The sequence below is a fragment of the Octopus bimaculoides genome, chromosome 14 (genome assembly GCF_046866305.1).
Source record: "Octopus bimaculoides isolate indiv1 chromosome 14, ASM4686630v1, whole genome shotgun sequence".
NCBI classification, from domain to species: Eukaryota; Metazoa; Mollusca; class Cephalopoda; order Octopoda; family Octopodidae; genus Octopus; species Octopus bimaculoides.
Genome location: NC_142941.1, coordinates 2910309 through 2938279, shown reverse-complemented (window position 1 = coordinate 2938279; position 27971 = coordinate 2910309). Strand labels below are relative to the sequence as shown.

At 33.4% G+C, this 27971-nt stretch overlaps 1 protein-coding gene across 1 annotated transcript in view; it reads right to left on the bottom strand.

Moving 5' to 3' along the window:
• LOC106867371 (cadherin-related tumor suppressor) overlaps positions 1 to 27971 on the bottom strand; it is a 90090-nt gene that overhangs the window by 9684 nt on the left and 52435 nt on the right. The window lies entirely within an intron of this gene.

Sequence of the window (27971 nt, the reverse complement as noted above, 5' to 3'; positions counted from 1 at the left end):
TCTAATTAACAACATTAGCTGATATCAATTACAGTCCATCTATTTCTTGCCTCTACATAGTGAACTCAAAACCTTTGAGGCTAACTTCCATTATTCTAAAGTAAGTTAAATAAGTATCAGTAATTACAGTGGATTGATTCAGTTGACTATTCCTCTGTAAATTTGTATCATTGCAACAAATCATTGTTGCTGTTGTTGTAACAAAGTTTCATATCGAATCACAACAGTAGATTCATATTTTACAGTTTGCATAATCAAGTCAACTCTCAAAGAGGAGTTTTACAAAGAAGAGGACAAACATTTTCTGCAGCATTTGTGACTGATGAGAGGAAGGGAGGAAGTTATCCTCATGCCAGAGACCTTCACTAAATGCTCACAATACAGCAGACTCCACCAAAGATGTCCAAGAGCCAAACTAGACAATAGATAAAGACAACTACCAAATTTTGAAACTTTTCTCTCTGCTTACATGAAAATATAGATAAGTTTCTTCAGGTTTCTTAGGTGTTTCTGTTCTCTAACCAAGTTCAAACTTTCAATCTTTTTCTATTTCCCCTGCTTTGACTTTGCTATCAAACATTGTAGCAACATCTATAAATGCTTTCTACTTCTACTATCATTGTCTTTTCTACAAGTCTCTGGAGATAGGAAATTGTTCTTTTTGCATACCAAACTATTGTCATATTCTTATATTTTGCCACACATCTTAAATATAACAAAACAGTTGCTGTTATTTTTGCTTTAAAAGATTTGTTTGGACTGCTTGTTCTTGTACAGCTATATCATTTTCTGTTTTCCTTTTCATATTTTAAATTTCAGTCAAGCTCACAATATCTTTTGATTGTCTAACAGTCTCCTCTCATTTCTGCTCACATTTTATATATCACAATAGCAATCTAGTATTGTGTTTGTTTGTTTTTTTTTTAAAACATTCGTGAAAAAAAAAACAAAACAAAAAAAAACACTAGATTGTTATTATGAAGCTTCATTAAGGGCTCAACTCTTGAAAACTGTCACTCGAGTGAGTGTAGATAATTATAAATATTTGGTGTTGTGTAAGAAAAAGAAAATTCATGTTATTTGATATTTTTTGTTTTCACTGGGTAAATAGTTAAGTGCCCTCTGAGAATGGTATCAATAAATTTACCCAATACTTTTGCTTACTGGCTGAATTAGAAAGACAGCAATTAGTTGAGTAGAAAGTAGAATGGAATATTCTGATCATTTCTGAGTTGGGTATATCTTTTGCTTTTACAATTTATCAATTTATATTATTTTTTTTTCAAATATTTATATTTTGTATACATTTCATAATTACATCTGCATAATCACATATTTTTTTCTTATAATTTTGTGTTTTTCTAGAAAATTATCATCATCATTATTATTTTCTTCTGGTTTAACCCAAGTTTGATTCTATGAACTTCATGAAGGTGATAGGAGTTTTAGTTTTACTCCAATATAATGATAATAGTTCTATCAATAAGGCTTACTACACAATAAGAATAAAATGTCCCCCTCCTCTACCCTTTTGGATATGATGATATTAATTCAAGTCAATGATTCAATCAATTTTTATCTTTATATGTACATTGCTTCAACCTAAGTTATAATATATATATTTATGCTTGAATTCCTTTTCATTAAGTTTTATCTTCTCTCCATTGATGCAAAGCTGAGTGAACAGTCAACTACCACTAGACAGTGCACACACAAAAAAAAAAACAGATGAAATAATTTTCCAAATATATTGTTGCTTAAATATTTGAAAAAGTGTTCTCAGAAACATGCACACACACATGCACACGCGTAATGAAGATTCCATTTATCATTTTTGTATGTTTGTCTCAGCTAGCTTGAGTAAGAAGAAACCTCAATCCAATGCTTGACCATGTGATACCTTTTCTAACAATAGTCAGATTATTACCCATTCTCCAGTTAGATATAATGAGTCCATAGATCATTAACCATATATGCACACAGACAGACACATAAGGAAGACATCAGGTTCAAATTATACATTGCTTCCTTTGACTATTATCAGAATGCTGCAATGAAGAATTTCTATAATTGTTATAACATGATGTTACATAGTCTACCTGATTACCAATTACATAAATTATTATTATCCTAATGGATTTTGAGAAAAATTCTTAGCTCTACTCATTTTATCATGCTAGTCATTTTTGAACAACCTCAATATAACATTATTAAGAATGTCCATTTGTTTAACTTGTCAGTTAATTTATTACATAGTGTCTAAGAGACTAGAAAGCTAGCCCATATATGGTTTGTTTCCTTGCTCTTATTTTGTTTATAGGATTATGTAGTAACTTGCTATTTTCTGCCTCTAACATGTATCATGAATAATATACGTGCTTTTATAATGTAAGTTTTTTTTCTTTTTGATAATATATTAATTTAAATGCTAATGAAACTGCAGTGCATAGTAAATTCATGCTACTTCTTTAACTACAACAATAAATCTATTTTCAAGTATTTAGCCCTGGGAAGATATACAAATGTGATAGATACTGATCTGCTTTCTGTTATTGAAATGTGGTATTCAGTTCAAAATGGATTTGTTCCATTTCATTACCTGTAACTGTAACTCTTATCCATTTTGCATGTTTCATCCCACTCTTAGATTTACGTTTTTTCAGTATATATTACTTCATCAAATGTATTGATCTATTTGAGGATAACCTTGGTGTAATATTCCTTATAAATGATTGCATAATTGTTAAGATGGATGGAACTTTATCCTTGCAATGTAGCTCTCATAATTCTATCATCATCGTCATCATCATCATTGCTTTAATGCCCACTTTTCTATGCTTGCATGGGTTGGACAAAATTTGTTGAAGCAGATTTTCTGTGGCTGGATGCTCTACCTGTCACAATTATCAAGCAATGTCAAGGTAAGGAAGCAGTAACACACACACATACACACACAAAATGCACACACATACATACATTCATATGCACACACACATACATACATACATATATATATATATATATATATATATATATATATATATGACAGGCTTCTTTCAGTTTCCATCTACCAAATTCACTCACAGGGCTTTGGTCAGCCAAGAGCTATAGTAGAAGATATACACTGAACAAATTTGAGCATCTTCAATCGGGCATTTTGGTCCCTCTGCACTGAAGTTTTTGGCACAGTTGGGCAGCTTGGGCAGTGGAATGTGTCCCTTGCTCAAAAACAATCTTTGCTCCTGTCACCAACTGGAATTGCTTTAGAATGATGTTGATTCCTTTTGTGTCATCCAACACCATTACAATATTGTCCATATATTGTATCCCAGTTCAACACCTCCAATTTCTGCAGCAGTGGCTTGAGAGTCAATGCATATTGAAGAGATGACAGAGAACAATCATAACAGTCTGAACATGTGATTCAAAATAGTTCTGATAGATAACCATTTAATCTGATCACTGAGCAGATAGCACCAGAAAGTGGACTGCTGTAGCCTCTGAGAGCAGGACTGAAACTGAGTGCTTTAAGAGGTAATAATGGTCCACACTGAAGCCAGGTGTTGTTAACCATCTGATTTTATGATGCAGCACATAATGTAGAAATTGTTATGGATGGTAGTAGTAGTAGGTAGTAGTGGTAATTGCCATATTTAGTACTAACTGAAACTGAATATGTATTGGATTATTTAGTCCAAGGAACAATGGAGCTGACAAACCCCAAAAAAATGGACTGCTCCAGTTGAAACGTCTTTAATCATACGTTTGTTTAACCAGGACTTTAAAAACAACTGGATTACTTTCATATTATGCAATTTCATTGTGATGATAATTTTGTAACTTGTCCTTTTTAAAACTTTGTCATTCTATTCATTTAACAATACTACTTATCTTTTTATAGTTTACTATTCATGCATTTAGAGTTAATATTATTTCTCTCCTATACACTTCTCAAATTTACTGGTGTTGACTCCCAAAATTACAACTTGGATCAATCAATATCCCAAGTATCTCTATAATGATAATTTGGTTGTAAACATTTTATGTTTAATGTTCACTTACTAATAGGCCTGTCCAAGAACTCGTTAAATTATCACTTTCTACCATTATTGGTTCTTATTTCTTTCTTCATATATTTTTATTTTATTTTATTTTTACTTCAAACTTTTATTCTTTCCAGTAGTCAAAAGCATTACTATATCCTTAAGTGAAATTTGTTATAGTCTAAAAAGGTTTTATTTTCCAAAGAACATCTTGGCACATTATAGATTCTTTTATTTTAAAAAAAATTTATTAATAAATGTGGGCCTTTCAAGTTTTTCAAAATCCATTTTAGTATGTTTAGTATTAATGTGATTGCTCCACCTGTCATTGTTGTTTGTTGCAATATGACATATTGTTGTTTATAAATTAAACAAATTGCTTTCATTTTTAAATATCTTTAGTTCTTTAGTCTAGAGGCTCTATTAGCATATTCTTTCATATTAATTTTTTTTTTTTTCAGTAAGGATTTCAAAGAAGTCTAGTTCATAACTGTTATTCTGATAGCAACTATTTCATTATTATTACTTATGTAACTGTGTGCGTACATGTGTATATGTATTTATGTGTATGTTTGTTTGTATGCATGTGTGTATGTATCTATTTCTTGGTGGCCATGCATGTATATGTATTTGTTGGTGTGTGAGTATGTACGTATCTGTTGATGTATGTAAACATATTTGTTGGTGTGTGTGTGTACATGTAACCATGGAAAAGACATTTAAAAAAAAAACTTTTTCATGAAAGCTGTATATCTATTAAGTAGAAATTGTATCAATAACAAGCAATGTAATAAGTGGCATTGAAACATTAAGTTTAATCTGAATTAAAGAACTGTTTATCTATCTTCCACTTGTGAATAGTTTCAATTATGTTACTAGACACATTTTATTGCTACCTTTATTTCACTTTCAGATTGGTAATGTTAGCAAGTTGAAAGAATTATTTCAAGCAATTTGTTTCCAATTAATTTCTGTTTGGCTTTAACAAAAAAAAAAAAAAAATAATATATAATTCATTTAAAACCAAAGCATCAGATGTCAAACATTCTGTTGATAATGTGAACTTCCTTGAAGCAAATTTAGGAGATGAGGTGTCACATTGATTAACAAGGTTATAGTGGGAATATAAGCTGTTGTTCTATACTAGACAGAAGTTCCACTGTATCCAGTTACAAAAATGATTATTGCTAGACAGTATACTATGGCATAATAAATGTGTTGTATTGTAAGATGTTGAAATATTCTGACAGGAAAAATGTTAGACAATTCCCATTATACTATATCATGTAACAATACGTTTATCAGTGATATTTTATATTTGTTTTCCCTCACTGAATAAGATGATTCTGCTTGATTGACTCTTCTGTCCTATCCACAATCAATTCTGCCACTTTAATTTCTCTCAGCTTAAATTATCAACATATTTAACTTGTTCAATTATTTTGCACTTACTATTTCACTTTTACTTCTCTCTTTTACCGAATATTTCCTGCTATTAGTTCTCAGCCTCCTGCAAAGACTATCACTAAGAAAATCATAAATTTTCAGACTCATAGATGCAAGTATTGCTGAGGTTCACTTCACAAACCAATCATTCCAGGTTTGACTCCACTGCACAAATCTTGGGCAAGTTTCTTTCTACTGAAGCCTAGTGTTAACCATTGTCTTGTGTATGAAATTTAGTTGACAGAAACTTGTGAAAACTTGTATTCATTCAAAATAGTTTTCTCACCATAAGCATGCCTGACAAAGAAATATTGATACACTTTTAGGAAATACTCTTTATTATTTTGCAGTGTTGGTTAATAATTTGTTAATAATCCTTTCTACTTTGGCACAAGACCTGAAATTTTATGAGAAGGGCCAACTTGATTACATCGATCCCCACCCCCAATGCTCAACTGGTGCTTATTTCATCAATCCCAAAGGATGAAAGGCAAAGTCAACCTCAGCAGAAAAATAATAACGATAATAATAAATAAATAAATAGATAATAATAATAAATGCCCTGATGCAGTACCAGGCAGTGAGTCTCATGACTTCAGATCTTAACTGATCAGAAGTTTTATCATGTACATTGTTTTGTCTTGGTATAAAAAGATGGGCTACAGTAAATATTCTGCTCAATACCACAGATTTGCTTGTCAATTGTTTGACCTTAACCAGTTGAGCATGTCCTTTGGTGACTGACAATATGTGCATCTCTGATCACGGGCAGAAGTAGTGGGGGAGCATCATACCCATGTGTTGAGAGGAATTCTTTGGGGTTTAGATAATTCACCTCTGGAAACATGGATGTTTCATTCAACATCCTTAAACAACCCTTGTTCAGGGACCTTTTGAGTGAGCTGGGCTACTCAACCTGAAGAAAATTCCAACTGGGCCCCCACCTGCAAGGTAATGCACTATTTACCTTGATATGAGATCATCATGTCACATGCATATGGTTGTGATGCATGTACCTGATGTATCCTTATCAGACAGGCAGTCATGATGGATATATTGGGCTTCATATATTTTATTCCAGGGTAACTTTGATGGCATGCTCTGCTCTTTCACCGAGTAATAATAATAATAATGATAATAATAATAATAATAATAATGATAATAATGATATGCTAATCAGTTCCAAGCATATAACACTTATTTATTTTAATATATATGTCTGGGTTTATTTGTAATCCAGTTTGCACAATAATAAAATGTGTATCTTGGTTTTTAGAATAGGAGCACAGCTTTTAGAATAGTTACACCATAATGTTTGCTTGCTGTTAGAAGTGGCTATAAGCATTGGCATCGGGTGATTACTCAATAAGATACAGCAATGTATTGTCTATAATAAATAAATAAATAATTTCTTCACCCAGTGATTTTCAGTTCTAAGTCTGTACCAAGTTTTTGCACTTATGCAAACTACATAAATCAGTCGCAATGATCAGATGCCAACCCTTTTATTATATTCTTTAAAATCAAAAAGGATTGATATTTTAAGAGTGAACCTTGGCAATGCTACTAGTAAAGATTTAATTTACAGCAGATTAGTTCTTAATGATATTCCCAATGTTTTCAGCACTAGGATTACAATTTTTTTTTTTATTCCTGCCTAATGGATGGGCAAAAAATAGTAATCTTTCTTTGTTTGTCTCTCTCTCCCCTCTCTGTACACACACACACACACACACATTTATGAAGAAGACAGATTGAGGAAGAGTGGTAAATAAATAGCACTGGCACAACTAATCTATTCTTTCAGCCCCAACAATAATGGCACCCATTACTAAAGATATATCGTCAATCAAAATATCTGGTTGCTAACAAAAATATATATAAAGAAAGGTCTGAAAGTTCTAATCTACACTGGCATCAATAGAAAAATACCTTTATTAGACATCAATATCCAAGCTAGAGATAAGAAATACATCACCTTCTCATACAGAAAATCCACTAACAAGTACAATTGCATCTATGTCAATAACAAATGCTTTATCTCATAGAAACTATCAATGCTGCTGCTGATGATGATGAGAATGATAACAACAATTTTCAAACAATTCTCGTTAATATTATCAAACATAAATGTTCAACATAAAAGTACGAAAAAATATTTCACACTATTGATATCGATATTCATACAAGCAATGCAATGGAATATTTTACCGAATTCAGCTGCACCACACATTTGCATGCACATACACGCAAACAGAGTGGGTGGTAGATGGAATAGAGTGAGGAAAAGTATTCTATTGTTCACAGTAAAAAGTAAATCTAGCAAAAGCTTAGAAAGATTGCATAACATGTTCAACGAAATGTAACAACAGAGAAGATAAACATAAGTTGAAGCTGTATTAAAACAAAAGCAATCACAATAACAACTCCAGCAACATTCATCCACAACTTCAGTAGCAATATCTATAGCATCACAATAACAATATCAGATATGAGATGTGTGAAAGAACATCCTAAATAACTAAAATCCATAGTTTCTCACCAATAACAGAATGCAGTATTTTCAGATCGTTAATCCAACTATGACAATAATTCAGGTACAAATGTTGGCAGTTTGAGGAATGACTTTGAAACTTGGGGTTTGGTAAGTAATGGTGTAAATGGCCAAGGCCTTCAGGATCCCTGCTTACTCTATCTAAGTTGCTCTCCATAACACTCAGAATGTATGAGATTTGTCACTTTACGTGAAGTTGTTTATTGATCCTTATATTGATGAAAGATTTATGTTTTCCTTCTCTACTTTGCTCTATCTCTTAAGATTATCCTGACAACTTGTCTGTAGGATCATAAATACCTTGCACGGATATAAGCTGATAGTGTATTTGGAATGTGTGTGTGTATGGGGACTGAGACACTCCTTTTTCAACTGCTGTATGAATTTACTGGTCCAATCTCTGTTAAGTGGCAAGTTTGAACTGGTAAAACTCGAAAACTAAATCCTACTGGATATGAAACTTATAACTGGAAAAATTTTGATACAAGATTATGTGCAGGCATTGTGTGTATGTGTGTGTGTGTTGTGTGTGTGTGTATGTGTGTTGTGTGTGTGTGTGTGAGTATGTTGTGTGAGATAAAAAAGAACAGGTGCGGAATGAGGTAAATCAACTGTTTACTTAACATTATCACATGATTTTGAATATAGCAGTACTTCTGAATATGTACTGATTCTGAACATGGTGATCTGTCCAACCCATACCAGCATGGAAAACAGACATACAACAAAGATGATGAGATGTATATGTTTACATGCACTTTGAATATTTGCTTACACACACACTTTGTGTCTGGCATGCAGATGATTCTGCCAGCTTGCTGCTTTAATAGAAATAATAATAACGGTTTCAGATTTTGGCACAAGGCCAGCAGTTTCTGGGAGGGTGCAAGTCAGTTACATCGACCCCAGTGCTCAACTGGTACTTACTTTTATTGACCTTGTAAGGATGAAAGGCAAAGTTGACCTTGGTAGAAATTGAACTTGGAATGTAAAGATAGATGGCATACTGCTAAGCATTTTGCCCGGCGTGCTAATGATCCTACCAGCTTACCACCTCAACAATAATAATAATAATGATAATAATAATAATTTGAAATTCACATGAGGATAGAGCGTGCTCTAAAAACTGATTTTGAGATTGGTGCTTGGGTGTTGAAGTATCTTCCACAATACTTAACTCTTAAGTACCAAGTCTTATAATTCATAGACAGAGACCCTGTGAGGCCTTTAACAACAGAATGCTGTGTACTCACACAGAATTAACCAGAGCAAGTAAGATTGAGAGCTCTGAGAAGTAAATAATAATAATCCTTTCTACTAAAGGCACGAGTCCTGAAATTTTAGGGAAGGAGACTAGTTGATTACATCAACCCCAGTGTTTCATTGTTACTTAATTTATCAACCCCGAAAGGATGAAAGGTAAAGTCGATGTCAGTGAAATTTGAACTCAGAATGTAAAGATTTGTAACGAAATTCCACTAGTTATTTTATTTAATATTTTAATAATTCTGCCAAATGATAATAATAATCTTTTGTAATACAGGCACAAGGCTTGGAATTTTGGGGGAGAGGGGTCGAGTCAATCAGATCAACCCCAGTACTTGACTGGTACTTAATTTATTGAGCTCGAAAGGATGAAAGGCAAAGTGGATCTCAGCGGAATTTGGATTCAGAACACGAAGACAGATGAAATGCTGCTAAGCACTTCACCTGATGTGCTAACAATTCTGCCAGCTCACTGCCTTCCAAATGATAATAATAATAATGTTGAAGCAAATTGCTCTGTTCTGACTCAAAGAGCAAGTGGTTCATCTGGCTTAATTAGTTCTTGTGTCCAGCACTGGAAAGGAAACATATTGCTTTCATTTATTTTTCTGATAGCCTTCTATTGTAAAGTGCTTGTCTGATATTGACTACTCTGGCCCTATTAACAATACTGTAGTTATTTATTGTGTGATTCAAGATTTTTATATTTCTTCCATTTTATGTCTCAACTGCAAGATAATATCAATGGCAGTGAAATGTGATCAAGGTGGATACTTTATGTTTTTGACAGTTTTATATCATAGAACTTTCCCCCCTTCCCCCACCTAGCTGACATGTGTCTCATGAGCAACAGAACAAACAGATATATTGATTTTCCTTCGATGGACAATTCATTATTTATGGCTATTTTCCTGTTGGTGTTGTTTTTATTGGTTTCTTTTGTGTTGTTTTGTTTTCTAATTATTTTCTTTATATGAGTAGATTTCTGAGGTCTGTTTTCATTTCATATCTGCATATTTATTTTAGTGGGGATATTGTAATGTGGCGATGAAGATAGATTTCATACCTGCTGAGTGCTATGTCTTTATTGAGACCATATCCATCTAAAATACAACCAGCTTTTTGTGAGAATTAATTTTGTAAATTTATTCTTAATAGGTTACCATATACATGCTGAACATGTATTCTGTGGGTTTATGATACATGAGCCTACATAAAAATAACATACAGACAGATAGATATTTATACATACATACATATTTACATGCATACAAATGTATGTATGTGTGCATGTATGTCAGATTACTCTCATGCTTCTGGTAGCATATGACCCAGTACAACGTGTTGCACAGCCAGATCATCAGCAACTAAACCAGCAACCCCACCAAGCTTGCTTCATGAGGAGGAGGATTTCTAGATATCCTGCAGGTTGAAAAACAAAACCCATCAAAGGTTGGAGGAACTCAGGAGAGTCAACAGTAGATGGTGCACACCAGTTGTACAGAAGAATATGTGGGTGTGTTTGTGTGTAAATTATATATATATATATATATATATATATATATATATAGTAAGAAGCTTGCTTCCCAACCACATGATTTGGGGTTCAGTCCCACTGCATGACACCTTGGGCAAGTGTCTTCTGCTATAGCCTCAGGCTGACCAAAGCCTTGTGAGTGGATTTGGTAGATGCAAACTAACATATAAATTTGTTATATTGGTACAAAGTTATAAGAGAATGGATATGAAATTGTGACATTCATACCAAGTGGAATGGCTACATCTTGAAATCAAAGCCACGTTATCTCTGATCATTAGGGGAGTTCCTTTAGCCTCATGTCTCTTGTATATTTTGTTATATTCTCTCTATTATTTGCAATTATATTCTCTCTAACCTTCAACTTTAATACCAGTCAAACATTAGTTTGATCAACGAGTCAATAAAACATTGTTAACCTCAAAACCATAAAACATTATCAAAATAATAAACACTAAGTTATTGATAAAGCAAATAAGAAATTCTATCTTTCAACTTCCACATCCAACCTCTAAATAATGTTCTTTATTTTTGATTATATTTCAGAGATATAAAACACATATTTTATGATATTGAGAATTTAAAAGCAAAGTTATTAACTTAAATGTAGAGTTACTAGCTATTTGGCAGGGGTCACAGTATTTAAAGCTAGTAGCAGAAAACATTGATTTTTTTTTCAAAGCCTGAGCTGCTATCAGAGATTTGAACCTATTTTCTTTAATATTGGAAACCAATAACTGAAGTAGTCTACAATCTAGAGTTATCAGTGAACATTTTAACCTACTTTACAATATTCATTCTAAGCATTCTACACTTTATGGACATTAAGATACAATAAACAACAGAACAATTGATTAACTAATGAAGTCTTTTTGAAGAGTTAATTTTGCACGAGGTCTCCATCTCCACTATCACCATCACATCTAGTAGCACCATCAACACTATCCCCATCACCACTATCGTTATCACCTCTAACACCACCAACACCATTCTACCAAAACACTAACACCATTATAACTTAACATCATCTCCTACACTACCACTTTAATCACCAATATCACCACTACCTAATACCACTGCTATGATGCAACAATCATCACAACTATCAGCATCATCTCGAACTAATAACTATCATCACAACTGGGACCATATTATAAGTGTTCCATTCTCACAAGTGATGGTTTTGCCACTACCATTATCATCTCCAATATCAACAAATATGCTCTTATCATCTTCATCCTCACACTCAGCATCTTCCCCTTTATCATTATCCCAACCACTCTCCTACCAATGATATCATCACTACCACCACCACTATCACCATCATCGTAATCATCATCATCATCATTACCAATCATGGAGTTTGTTTTCCATACTGTATAGGAACATTATATGATGTTACAAGTTGTAAATTAGTGCCCACCATTCCAACCACTACATAATACAAGGGTGTGTGTACATACGTACGTACGTATGTACATACATACATATATACATACATATGATGGGTTTATTTAAGTTTCCTTCAGCCAAATCCACATACAAGGCTTTGGTCAGCCTAGCATTATAGTAGCAGACTATCTACTTCATCCAAGGATGAAACGTAAAGTCAGCATTGGCAGAATTTGAACTCAGAATGTAATGCTTCTAAGCATTTTGTCTGGCATTCTAACAAAGTCTGTCAGCTTGCTGCCTTAAAGCATGTAGATATTGAATGAAATATCTTACTTGAAAACAAGTAAGGGTTGGCAGTAAGTTGGCATCTAACTTAAAATCTGTCACAAGAAGTCTCATTCAACCCATACCAGCATAGCAAAAGCAATAACTCAAATGATGATGATAATATGCATAGATATTATGTATCTGGATGTAAGTGAGCTTATGTATATACACATACGCACAAACACATGTGATGATCAAAAATATATTAGTTTCCTGTGATTTCTGACTTCATGTAATCATTTTCTTTGCCATTTATTCTATAAATGTAGCATCCTAAATCATGTCAAGCTTGACAGTTTTAACATAATCAAGCAGATCTTAAAAGAATAATTTAAAATGTGGTTGTGAATCACAGAATATTGCTGGACTATACTCTCTTGGGAAATTATGTTTTCACAGCTAACAGCCATTAAACTGAAAATCTGCCTAAATTAACAGAACACATATGTTAAATTATAGCGACTGGGGAATTGCACAGTTTGTAGCAAGGGTAATTTTTACTTAATGCTATGGATATTGTTTACATTATAATTTCAGATATCATTTTTATAGCTAGTATTATAATTACAAATTATGATATTGTTTCCATAAAAGAACATTATTATACACTTTAGTGTTTTTATTTCACATTTATTTGTTGTGGTGGAAGACATTGCTGGTATGGATAGATGCAATTTATCTGTCGAAAATCCAGTTTCACTCTAAACATTCCATAGTATTCTATTTTATATTTTAATAACTTTAATATATTTAGGAATATTTAATAACTTTTACTAATTTTGACCTGTTTTCATGAAAGGACACATTTGTCCTCTAATATTGTCTGCTGAAGTGAAAGCTGGCAACTTGGGTGTGAAACTATAGCTATCTTTTGTTAGAACCCTTAATATACCTACCAAAAACTGTGGATGCGTGTGTGTGTGTTTAAACCCTCAGAATTTCTGAAGTTTCCAACTAATTTTCTCCAAACTGGGAGCATACATTACTTATGTTCCAGAGATGGTTTTAGGCTCTTAAAAGTTTACACATAATGAGTAATGGGTCCCCTGGGGTCAGGAAACCCCCTTTTCTGGATAGACACTATGAACAATTGCATAACTTGGTTGCTTTGTTGGTTCAAGAGACATTACTCTTGATGACATACTTATGTTAATTTCTCTACCTCTACTGTGTATATATATATATATATACAACTGAGGATGTGTGTGTGTAAACCCACAGAACTTCTGAAGTTCATAACTGATTTTCTCCAAACTGAAAAAATACATTACTTATGTTCCAGAGATGGTTTTAGACTCTTAAAATATTTCACATAATGAGTAATGGGGCTCGGTGGGGGGGGGGGAGAAACTCCCCCTTTCCAGGGGTATGTATGACTGCCCGCATGGTCCACACATTGTTTCTGTTCAAACTGGAAAAACAGCTACTGAAATGATATAAGTAGGTTGTATTAAATGGATGAATCAATGTAGACTTGAAACTGCATTGTCTAAGTGGTAGTGATAATAGCTTGTTCCTGTAGTTCCATAGGTAGCAATTTTTGGGAATAAAAACCGTTTGGAATACTCTATGTTTATTACAAAAGTATGCTAAATTATGTTAAATCCTGAGTAACTATTCAGCTATTTTCTTTTAGCTTCAGTATCAAAGTCTTCCTTCTAAGCATAGACGAAGCCCATACAAATATTCTTCAGCTATTAATTACAAACCATGATATTGCGTGTACATTAACCTCCTAATTTATGGTGCCTAAGACCCAACCACGTTAGTTAGAGACTGTGTCCTTAATGTGACCTTGCATGCCCAGACGCTGCATGCAGAATTGCTTTCATTTGGGAGCTGAGTTGTCCTCACAAAGGTTGCACACTGTTTACATATATAATTTGGAAATATTAGTAAAACAGTACTAAGCTATAGAAATAACTGCTTCAATTCATATGCAAATGTTTAAATCATTTCATTAAACATTCGATTTATTGACACATAACAAAAGCACTTATTATAAACTGTTTGCATGTGAGTACTCACATGCACATGTGCCAATGCATGTGTGTGTTTGTGTGCGTGTGTTCAAAATTGAGATATGTAGTTATGAAATTTATATATCTCTTCTTCTTTTCAGACATCTTGCATTTAATGTTTCAGTATCATATGACAGTTTTAGCTTCATGTAGAAAGTGAAAAAAATGCCATCTGATGCTATCAGACAGTAAAATGTTTATCTTCTGCAAAGAAAGGTATTTCATAAATATTTTTATTTAGGTTAGTATTGGCTTCAATTCAGTTTTGGTTAATTGCTCTTCTACTAAATCTTCTGCTATAATAATTGATAAAAGCAAATGGAATTCTTCACAATATTCTCTGCATGATCGATAACAAGGAAAAGATATTTTTTCCATATCTGTAATGGTTGACCAAATTCCTTGGAGTTTGAGATGCATGTCAGATATCAGAAGTGTCACAATCAAGGAAGATGGATAAAAATGACTGAAGCGTAAACATGTCATTTGGGTCAGCAGGCAATCTAAAGCCATCCACAACATAGAGAACATCTGATTGGATGTCACACTTTTATCCCATTTCCACCCCAATATACCTAAAGTAATGGCAACCACTATATCATGATGTAGTTCAGCTAATAAAACATACAGAACGTTATAGCTATATTCATTTATTTTCCTAGCTTCCAAGAAATGCATAACCATAGATAAGCAGCATACATCTTACTTGTTTTTACAAATGGTTGTTTTTTTCTCTTCTTTCTTTTCTCTTAGATGCATTTTTATTCAGTAAAGATCTGTAGAGATTAGGGAGAAAAAATGACTACCATTTGGCCATTACTAATGTATTTTGAGCAGCCACACCATCACCACAACTTCCATCACAAGCACTGATGCCATTTCAGTGTATAGATAGATACATTAAAGTTTATAAGAAAATAATGATACATGATGAAATACATAGAGATAGGAGACTAGCTAGAATATTCCATGTTTTATACTATGTCAGGTTCAAAAAGAAATGATATGGAAACACATTATGTAAATCATATTTTGTTTTTCCCTCAAAACCATTGAACTAATATATAGATGAATAAAAAGATATCACCAATAATGTATTGGATATATCTTTGAGTTATCTTTAGCTTTTCATGAGTAAGATGGAAGAATATAGCAGTTTCACATAACTGCATAAAATTCTTTTGGGGCATTTAGAGAAACTAGAAAAGAAATATAATCATTATTTGCGTTACAAATACAAATGTCTTATTTAGGCATATAACCACAGACATACAAGGAGTTATGAGATCTACATTTTGGTTACATTCTAAGACAAGGATATTTGTAAATTACTATGAAGTGCTTGCAAAGGTTTTACTTGAATAACAGGTTTATATTATATGAAAGGAAGGATACAAAGTGCAAAGTACAAGAAGCCAATGAATGACTTTAATAGACGACTCCAGCTTGAAATTGTTACTTTTGTATTATTCTGAATACCTTCTTTTATCTTATACTTGAATTTACATAGCAACATTAGAAATAAACAGAATAATATATATATATATACATGTGTGAATATATATATATATATATATATATATTTATATATCCAACGATAAAGACCATGCTGAAGTAAGCAATGGAGTCTGGTACAGCTTGTATGTATCTGTATATATATATATATATATATATATATATATACACACACACACAGAGGCACACACACACGTGTATATATATATATATATATATTGTAAGTCCTCGAGTATAATCCGCATCTCTCCATCATTTCCCTCATTTGTCCATCTCTCATATCCTTTCATCATTCATTCCAGCACCACCACCCCCATGCAGCTCACATAATGCCAAACGGTATGAAGCTTACCCACATAGTCTCCCCAACCCACCACCACCACCACCTTCATCACTCTACCTACCTCTCTCTCTCTCTCTCTCTCTCATCATTCAGCCTCTGTGTGAGAGACTGTATTGAACTGTTTGTACCCAGTACACTCCAACTGCTCCCCTTTCTCTACTGGTAGTCATCAGTCTCTCGCTCTTGAGCCACTTCTTCTGTTATCCACCACCTGCTCTTGTCTTTGTTCCCCTCTGTGTTGCCCATCACTCCCCCCACCTATTTCCACCGAAGTCATTGTGTCTCTACCATCATATTCTTGTACATTTTACCCACCCATTCTCCCATCTGGCCATTTTTCTGTCATTGCTCGCTCTCTCCCTCTCTCTCTCTCTCTCTCTCTCTCTCCCTCTCTCTCCTCTTCCTGTCCCTGATTATATTACCTGAGTGAAAGAACAAGTCTTAGGGTACTGTGTTCTCACTACACCTACAGTGTACAAGACATCTCCTGCTGTATTGGTGCTACAGCAAAATCTTCCTCCTAACATACTCTCTGAAGTGGTTGGTGAGCAAGCAGAGGAAAAGTAAGGTTGGGAGGTCTCTTTACTTGTGTTTCATTAAGCATTTGACAACTTCTCTAGTTTTGGTGTCACTAGAAAATGCACAAAATGCACAATGTAAAGTGGTTGGTATATGAATGGAGAATGAGTGTAGAATTAAGAGGACCTTTTAGTTTTGCCTTACTGAGGTATGACAACCTCTCTAATACTGGTGCCATGTGAAAATGCACCTGGCTGTAGAAACCAAGCCAAAATGGCATGTACAAGCAACAGTCTATAAGAGTAATAATGACTGTCAGTAACAACTCAGACCATGATGACCTCTCCAATTCATGTCACCATGGAAAGTACACAAAAATGCTGCTGCTGCTGATGATGATGATGACCTCATGTATATGGGTATGCGTGTGTGTGTATGTATGTATGTATGCACACACACACACACACACACACACACACACACATTCAGAAACTACAGGAGTCCATTGGATAGTGCTGAAACCTGGTTTCTGTAGTGTTAATCACATGATGAGAAATTACTGCCCCAATGGTTGGTATACAAATTTATTGTTGCTAATATTGTTCACTAGCTGGGGATCCTATTTCCAACAGCTGGGTGCTTTGAAGCATGTCCATTAAAGTGCTTTGCCCACTTCTATCTACTGTAGAATCAAAAAATGAAAGTTAAACATTTATCAAATGCTATGTCATCATTGTTGTTACTACCCAACATCATCATTATCATTATTATTTCCTTCCTGACATGGGATTCAAGAAGCTTCAAATTATCATTTTCATCATCGTAACTCCTATTTTTCAATGTTAACTCAACTGCAGTAGAGTTTGAACATCATAAATAATGTCCTAACAACCTAGACTGAGTTGACTGCAAATCAGCTTGCTCCAGGCCTTTGAGACAGTAAATGCTTCATTTGTCAGTTTTAATTAACGGCTATCCTTCCAGCCTGCACTAATGCCATGGCTGCTATTTCCATGATATAATGACTTTGAAATATTGTTGACAACAAGAGATCAATACAGGAGTGACAGACATAGGCCTAAAATCATGGGTCAATTCTTTTGTATAGGAGATGGCATTAAGGGAGTCTACTAATTCAGCCCTTCAACAGTAGTTACTACTCAAGCCTAATGTAAGTGATCATATTGTGTGCAGGAAATAAATCATCTGCTCCCATTAATTTTTAGAAAGCATTTCACTTTTAATCATTTTTGGAATGAAAATTTTCTCATTGATTAAAGATCCTTTTTTTTTTTTTTGATAATTTTATTTTATATTTTCTTATCTGAAAATATTGAGGGAATTTACTTCATGAAAACCCAATTTTATAATTAAAAAAAATGACAATAGCATCAATAACAACAACAGCAGTAATTGTTTCTAGTAGTAGTAGTAGTATCTATGGTAATAATAATGACAATAAAATGATAATAATAACAACAATAACAATATGTATCACAGTATCTTCAACTTCATTTGCACAAATGAAGAATTGTAGCTAACATTCAAACATACACACCTTTATATTCACATCCATACAGTTAATCACACACACATACACACTTGCACACACATATACAGCCACATTCATATGCTTGCACGCAGCTGTTTGTCATTAATTACTCAGAAATAAAAGAGATAGAGAGCATCATGGCAAATTGATGATGAAAAATGTTTAATTTAATTTATACATTGTTCTAAGCTAATTTATCCTTTATCTTCAAGGGATGAATATTGGAGGAAGATTGCTGTTGGGGAAAAAAACAGGGTGAATTTTGTCAAAATAAAATTTTAAATTACAAATTATACATTTCATCATCGTTTTGCTCAGAAAATGTGTTTGTGTGTAATAAAGTGTGCTATGTGAGTGTGTGTGTATATATATATATATATATATATATATATATATATATATATATATATATATATATAATGTGTGTGTGTGTATTTTAGTGTGTTGTGTTATTGTGGTGTGGTGTGCTATGTGAGTGTGTGTAGGTGTTTATGCATATGATTGTGCACATGTGTGTAATTAGACTGAATAGAAAATCAATCATTTGATAGGATTGTCAAGTTTCTCATCAATTATGAAACTATCCCTTCTTTAGAAATTTGGTCTTGAAGATGTGGCAGTGCATCTTGGGAGATGAGAATAATATTTGTGTGAGTCACAAGAATGCAATTGTGAAAAATTGGTAAGTTACTGAATTATTCTAAACAGGCCAGACAAACTATAGAAGGGTGAAACATGTATGCAACAAAGAAATGATCAAACTAGATAAAAAATATATTTTCAAAAACTTGCAAACTACTTTGAAGGATAAAAAAATTTCAAAATTAGGTATTAAATTTATCGATGAGACAAAAATGTTTATTGAATTAAACATTTTTCTAGTTTCATGAATGCATTATTCAAGTTATATATTATTAAAAATTTATTCAATTTCAAAACTGCTTTGAAGAATACTAGTTTAATAGCAAAATATGATGTTGGTATTAGAACTGGCTTAAAAAATAACCATGTTATATTTTAATCTAAGTTCTTATTGAAAAGCAAACAACTTTGTTTCATATTCAATAACCTAAAAAAGGTATTCAGCTCTCCATAATTTGGTGAGTACTTAGAACACTAGGTACACGATATCAATTGAAGTCATGCACAAGAGTGATATAAGCAAAGTCAAAATCTGTAGCAGGTTCACCGAAGAATTTAATGTATACATGAAACTGCAGATAAAATTATGTTCTCAATACCAATTATAGATCATGAGGTCATATATTGGAGTTCAGCTATACTTAAGAACTTTTATATGCTGATTACCTGGCTCTGATAATTCAGTTTATCAAGAATTTCAAAAAATTTTCAAAATGAAAGAGAATAGTCTAAAAGTTGTAGTGGCAAGGACTAAAATTCTAATTTATATGCCAAATAAATATGCTAAAGTAGTTAGTAGTAAACATCAATGAAATGAATCAATGAATAATGTTCAGATGGTTTTCAAAATATAGGACCCCATAGAGACTGGAGAGTAATCAGGTGGGTATGGTTCAACAGCTATGTTACATTAATTTGCATGGAAGGTGAAGCATAAGTAAGCTAGGAGAGAAGCTAGCATCAGAGACAAAAACAGTATGTCCTGGACAGGTGACTTATAGCAAACAATGAGTGAGAAATGCCATGAAGCATTTTGTTAGGCATTCTAACAATTCTGCCAGCTCACCACCTTACAGGGATGGAAGTAATAACAAGAGAAGATTATGAAAAATATGTGAGGCTAGATCTGTGGATGCTGGACCTCACTGATAATGTAACAAAGAATTGCAATCAGTGTTGATATGCCGAATGGCTGACACATCGAACTTCAACAATCAAATATAAAAGCATTGATGAGAATGATGATAAAGATTTTAAGAAATATACACTAGCTACAATGTTTATCAATAGTCTTGCTTCAGAAGAACTGAATATATTCTGTATAAAGTGGTAAGATAAGGAGTTATGTTTGAAACAGTGAAAGCTTGCTCCATTGACATAAGATATCTAACACTTCTTATGGAATTGAGCCATGGATCCCATGAACTGACTTTGCTTCAGTATCAAAATAATTTGTAAGATTCCTGTTTACTTGCATTTCCTTTACTTTTGTTTGGTTTCAACTCCTCTGCTAGGCTTCAAATATACATTTACAATTTACAGAACATCAAGCAATAATTAAATCTTGGCCTGACAATAAAAATATAAGTAAAAACAATTTTGTTTTCAATGTCATTTTCTAATTTACCAGACTATAATTCATATTTCCAAAATTCAACCAGAATTTAGTGAAAAAAATATTGAAATTAAAATATTGTCTTACTTCTATCCTAGTTATCCATAAAGTTGTTTCAGCATTGTACTTGTTTATTTTATACCAATATCTTTTTGGTGAATCATTCATATCAGCAAACAGCTATTTATATGCTGAAAAAATATGTCTTCTATTACCTTTATCTTTTCACTGAGCCGACTCTATCAAATATTGGATCCATGTATGAATTGGCTACAATAGTTTTCAAAGATAAGATAAACTTAATCTTCTCCTCTATTGCTTTTGATGGGATGCCACAAATGTGGTTGTTAATATAACATGTAATCAAGTTGTAATTATATTTAGTGTTGCACTGATTCTCACATCAAAACACATTTTATCCAGCCAATGCACAGAGAATATTTTGTACATGACTACTCCTTGTCTGAAACAATTAGTTAAACACAGTTAAGAAATACTTAAAAAACAAAACATATTTTTCAGATTGTTTTTCAGATTGATATAATGCAATGTGTTATAAATGTTGTTACTATTGCAATGCTAATTACTACCAGAAAATTTCTTTTTGCATTCATTGTGACAAAGACATAATATTCTGCAGAAAGGGAGGATAGATTACACTGTTATTTCTGATTTTTGAAAATACCAAATACTTTTAAATGCATTTAGTTGATTATATAAGACCAGTTTCTCTTTCATTCAGAATAATGTAAATAACTTCAACAAAACAATGCAAAGAGTTTCATTTCAAAGGACACTGGTGAATGTTTGAAGTTGTGCCAACTCAGCATTCAACAAATACAGTAACAAAACAAAGACTTGGCCTCTTCATGTAGATCTTACAAAATTGGATTCTAACACTTTTCAGAAAGCTTGGTTTATTTCCATTTTGTTTTTATTATATTTCACAAATCATTTTCCAATTTCCCTCTCTTTCTTGCTCACTCTCCCACATGCACTGAATTTGGTATGACATTGTGGTTAAGAAGTTTGGTCCCATTGCATTATAGCTTGAGCAGGTGTGTTCCAATGTAGCCCTAGGCGACCCAATACCTTGTGAGCAAATTTGGTAGATGGAAAATATACAAGGCTTCTTGTATATGTATGTGTGTGCATGTGCATGTATAATTGAAATTTCTTGGCCGACTTCATTACATGAATGCTCATTTTACTAATTATAAGATAAGGTTCCTCATCAACAAATAACTATGATGAAAGTGAAGAAAATGTAGCACAAATTGAGAACTAAGTTGTTAAGTTTAGTGCGGAATTCAGCTCAATATCACTGTCTTCAGAAACTAATTTTAAATACCATTTAAATGGATGTATTACTCACTTATAAATCAGTAGTAATGTAAATAAAATTTAACTCTCTGATTTCCAAAAATTAGGAATACAATATCCGATACATTAGATTATGTAGTATCTAAGACTGCCTTATCCAATGCATTCATACATCCCCACCCCCGTAAGGTAGGATATAACTGGAATGCGATTTGGCAGCTATTTCTAGCAGGTTGAGTAAGAGCATAAAAGCTCCCTCATTGGATCATTATTTTCCAAAGTGATTGTATAACCATTTGTGTTGTAACAAATAAAGTCTCAAATGATGAGACCAAGGGTCAAAAGATTTTCTTTTCTATTTCACTTGTAACTTAATGAAATGCAATTAATAAACTTGTCAAGAAAGAATCTCATAGATTACAGGATTTAAAATAGCATACTGCATCAGAAATGAAACCAATGTATAAAACAATTGCAGTTATTTTCATTCTAAATTCTGTATGAAGAGATTTGATTGATAAATGAATATCAGGATAGTTTCACTCTGTAGAATAGCTTAGATATATTCTGATCACTTTTGGTTTTTAGCAATCAGAAATTGGATCTGAGAAATGTTTCAGTGGTCCTAGAAATTTAATTCTATCATTATATTTAGCAATACCTCTACAACATTTCCTTCTTTTACTTTAGAAATCAGATTTTCATGATATTATGAAATCATTCAGCCAAGCATTGTAAGTAATGACTACCACTGCAAATATTTTTCTCTTTTTCTCTCTACCAAGCTACACAAATCATTTGTCCTAAACATGTTTCAACTATGCTAGACTGCTGTCAAGTCCAATTAGTATGCTATTGCATCTTATTAAAAGAAATTGTGAAACTGAAGCCAGGTGCTAGCCTGATGGATATTGATTGATAAATGAAATCAATATTCATGAGGCAGTCTTTTACCAAGCTCAGCTTTCTGGTGCCAAGATTCTCTTTCCCTGACACTGTCGCCAATTTTTTTTAAAGTGAGTGAACAGGCAAGACACTTTAAACAACTGTTCTGCATTGTTACTTAGTATAGAGTAAATCTATTCATTCTGTTACACATACAATGACAAACACATACATACACATTCTTCTAATCTCAAAAGGAAACTGGCATTAAGTAATAGCTAATGCTACATGCAGTCAAGAACATGGTGGGTTCAGTTCACTCCAATAATATACTTAGAAAAGAAAGGAATTCTCAAATTCTCAATTGACTCAAGTCCAAATATAAACCTCAGAAATACATTCATTTAAGATATATATATATATAATAATAATAATAATAATAATAATAGGGATAAAATCCAAAATTACAGGTAAAACTCAATTAAAATCAATTTATTAAAAATTAAAATTAAATTAAGTTTCACAGTATAAAATATATACAAATATATAGTTTTAGGGAAAAAACCAAGGTTCATGAACTCATCAATGAAAATCCACTGTCACATATAAAAAAATTAATAATTAAAAGTGCAATAAATAAGTATAATATAATACAAAGTAAATATCATAAGATAAAGACAATAAAATGACTACACGTGTTTTATAACCAATTTTCAAATAGAAAGAAAATTTATTAATTATTGGGGCCCTGGGATATGTAACACACTGCCTAACTACCAATTTTGAGGAATTATGCTTCTTAAAGCCAGATAGGAGAAAGCTGATTTGAAGACTACAGATCCAAATCATCACTGGAACTGCAAAAACCAGTAAAACCTTCAAGTTTATCATTTATATGCATGCGAATACTATATGCATGAAAATACATACATAAAACAAAATATATAAATCTGCACACATACATACATACATACATACATACATACAAAAATACTCTGCTGATGTTGTTGAAATTCCAATGAAGGAGCCTTGGATCTAGGTTAGAAACTGGCTCTTTCTCTATTGGCTAGAAATCTTGAAATAAAACTGAAAAATGACATACATACACACACATACATACACACATACATACATACACACACATACATACATACACATATATAATAGAACAGAAATAAGGTTATAAGCAAATATGCTTGCTTATAACCTAATTTCTGTTCAATTCTAAACAAAATTGTCCTACGAATGGGAATGTGAAACTCTGAGTAACAGTTTTTGTGATATTTCTGTTGCTTTTTAATAAAGCATATTACTCTACCTCTGGTATTCAAGTACTATTTTTTCCACCTTGTTTTGCATTTATGTGCTTACTCTGGTATACTTCTTCATCGTTTAACGTCCGCTTTCCATGCTAGCATGGGTTGGACGATTTGACTGAGGACTGGTGAAACCGGATGGCAACACCAGGCTCCAATCTAATTTGGCAGAGTTTCTACAGCTGGATGCCCTTCCTAACGCCAACCACTCAGAGAGTGTAGTGGGTGCTTTTACGTGTCACCCGCACGAAAACGGCCACGCTCGAAATGGTGTCTTTTATGTGCCACCCGCACAAGCCAGTCCAGGGGCACTGGCAATGATCTCGCTCGAAAATCCTACGGGAGCCAGTCAGGCGGTACTGGCAACGGCCACGCTCAAAATGGTGCATCTCATGTGCCACCCACACAAGAGCCAGTCCAGGGGCACTGGCAATGATCTTACTTGGCTTGCCGGGTCTTCTCACGCACAGCACATTTCCAAAGGTCTCGGTCAGTAGTCATCGCCTCGGTGAGGCCCAATGTACGAAGGTCTTGCCTCACCACCTCAGCCCAGGTCTTCCTGGGCCTACCTCTTCCACGGGTTCCCTCAACTGTTAGGGTGTGGCACTTTTTCACGCAGCTATCCTCATCCATTCTCACCACATGTCCATACCAGCGCAATCGTCTCTCTTGCACACCACAACTGATGCTTCTAATGTTCAGCTTTTCTCTCAAGATACTTACACTCTGACGGGTATTCACATTGACATTACACATCCAACGGAGCATACTGGCTTCATTCCTTGCGAGCTTACGTATGTCCTCAGCAGTTACAGCCCATGTTTCACTGCCATGTAGCATGGCTAATAATAATAATTTTTTATATATATATATATATAAGAGCACCGTCCGAGCATGATCATTGCCAGAGCAGCTGTCTGGCTTCCATGCCAGTAGCACGTAAATAGCACCATTTGAGCTTGATCATTACCAGCGTCGCCTTACTGGTGTGCCAGTGACATGTGAAAAATCATTCGAGCGAGGTCGTTGCCAGTGCTGCTGGACTGGCTCCTGTGCAAGTGGCATGTAAAAAACACCATTTTGAGCGTGGCTGTTGCCAGTACCGCCTGACTGGCTCTCGTGCCGGTGGCATGTAAAAGAACCCACTACACTCTTGGAGTGGTTGGCATTAGGAAGGGCATCCAGCTGTAGAAACTCTGCCAGATCAGATTGGAGCCTGGTGCAGCCATCTGGTTCGCCAGTCCTCAGTCAAATTTGTCCAACCCATGCAAGCATGGAAAGCAGACGTTAAGTGATGATGATAATGGTGACAATGATGATGTTGTTGATGATGATGATGATGATGATGTGTTTGTATGTAGAAGTGGATGAAAGTGTATCAGTAATATGCTAGAGCAATAATGAGTGAGTATAAACACTTATATGAATACTGTGTATGAATAAGAGTCTAAGATAAAATAAATATGAGAGAAGGATAGCCACAGAGAGAAAGACAGAGATTTTTTTTTTTTTTTTCCTTTTTTTTAGAATAGTTTCATATCTTGTAGAATGTAAGCACTAAACTCATGCCATAATTGAACCTCTGAAAGAAAGTAACTTATCTCGCCTGCATGCAAGAAGCCTTCTCTCAATCCAAGCTGTCTTAGAGCATAACATTGATTGACAACCAGTTAATTAATTTGGGGCAATGCCCAAATGATAACGAGATGATGGATAGAGTAAAGCAACTGACATAGAAAAAAAAAAGAAAAAAATCAGTTGCTCCCAGATGAACATTTCAAAGCATTTTCTTATTAAAATATGAATATAAGGAAAGAGGAGAAGAAGATAATCTTTCTAATGGTGTTCTAACTTACACAAGACAGTAGCATAAAGAAGGAAAACACTACACTTCATCCGATTAAAATGTGGCAATGCAAGAGGTAAGTGTAGGCTGAAGATACAATGGAACATAAATAAAACGACAATATTTGGAATAACTATGTTAACTCTGTGTGTGTGTGTGTGTGTGAGAGAGAGAGAGAGAGAGAGAGAGAGAGAGTACATGCGCATGTTCAGCTCATGTCAGCAGGGAGAAATAAGCATTATGATGCTGATGGTGGCAATCATCATCATCCTCATCATTGTTCCCATCACCACCACCACCACCATCCTCATCTTCCTGATCCTCTTCATCATCATGGTTAATTTTTAGTGCACTGAAAAAAATGCCTTGTGGTATTTGTTCCAGCTTTTTACATTCTGAGTCCAAGTCTTAAAAATTGCTGGCCTTGTGACTATATTAGAAACAATTATTATTATGGCTAACGGAAAGGGTTCATGGCAGATTAGTGTTTATCAAAATCGAGAGTATTTAATAGTAGAAATCTATAGAAATCTGAAAATCATGATTGTTTCTTAACAAACTTATAACTAACATACTCTTGTCTCAAAGTATTACTCTGAGACTTCCCTGTATTCTATTGTTTTCTGTTGTTGTTGTTTTTTTTTGTTTTTTTTGTGGGGTGAGTGGGGGGTTGCAAATTCTTTCTTGTTCTGTCGAGTCTGATTGTGAGATTAAAATTGGGAATACGGTCCTTGATATTTCTATTCCATCTTCTGCATTAAAACCCAAAGCCATATTTTTAACCATGTTATGTATAGAATTTAATGTATTACTGATGCCTTTTTATAATTATTTGTTATATTATAATTAATTTTAAATGTGTTTCCCTTTTTCAATTTTGCCTACAGTCATATATATATAGTTGTGTGACTCCAAGATAGTTTTTTGCAATTTTTATAATAAAAATACACTTTCACCCAGTTTGATCCTAATTATTATGCTTCCCTAACTAAGCCTGTACTTTTGAAAGTTAAACTTTATTCCACCCTTACACAAAGAAAGACCACATGATGGTTTAATTCCTGACATTTAATCGATATCAATATCCCATTTGGAAGAAATATTTCACCTTCTTGTGAAATAGCTCTTTCCTCCTGAATGTAAAGATGACAAAATTTCAACATAAATTCATTCAAAATAAGCTACTCAAAACTAACAAACTACACAATTACCCTACCATCCATTAATGATTACAAAATTATGAATAATTAAAATTATGGGAATCCATAGACTATTTACACCCCAAAATGCAATTGCTATTCCCTAAACATATGTCTAGTTAATGGTCATTGTCTAAAAAAAAATTAATAATTCATGCAGTCACTGTCACAGCTAACAACCTGAATGGCATAGATTACATTGGATTAATAGCAAAATTATTTTAATCAATTTGATATTAGACATTATCTGCATAGTTATACTTTGAAAATAAATTTGGTTCTACACAAGCCTAGTGTTTGATTTTCCAAAAACATTAGATTGCCTTTTCTAGATAAACCAGTACTTTATGCACAAGTTAACTCAATCTGTAATTTATGTAAACTTGAGAAACTCTTAATTTAAAGGAGAGTACTAAACATTGAATAAGCATACTGAGATAATATCTTTATGACTGCATATGTAAAAATACATTTTTAGACATCAGAATGGTCTCTCACCAATCAATTGTATTTTGAAATAACGATAAAACAAATTTGTTTCTTTTTATAAAAACCATTTTAAATTTTAAATAAAGCATTAGCATTAGTATGATCTCTGCTTAAAAATAATTCTCTGACTTTCTCAGA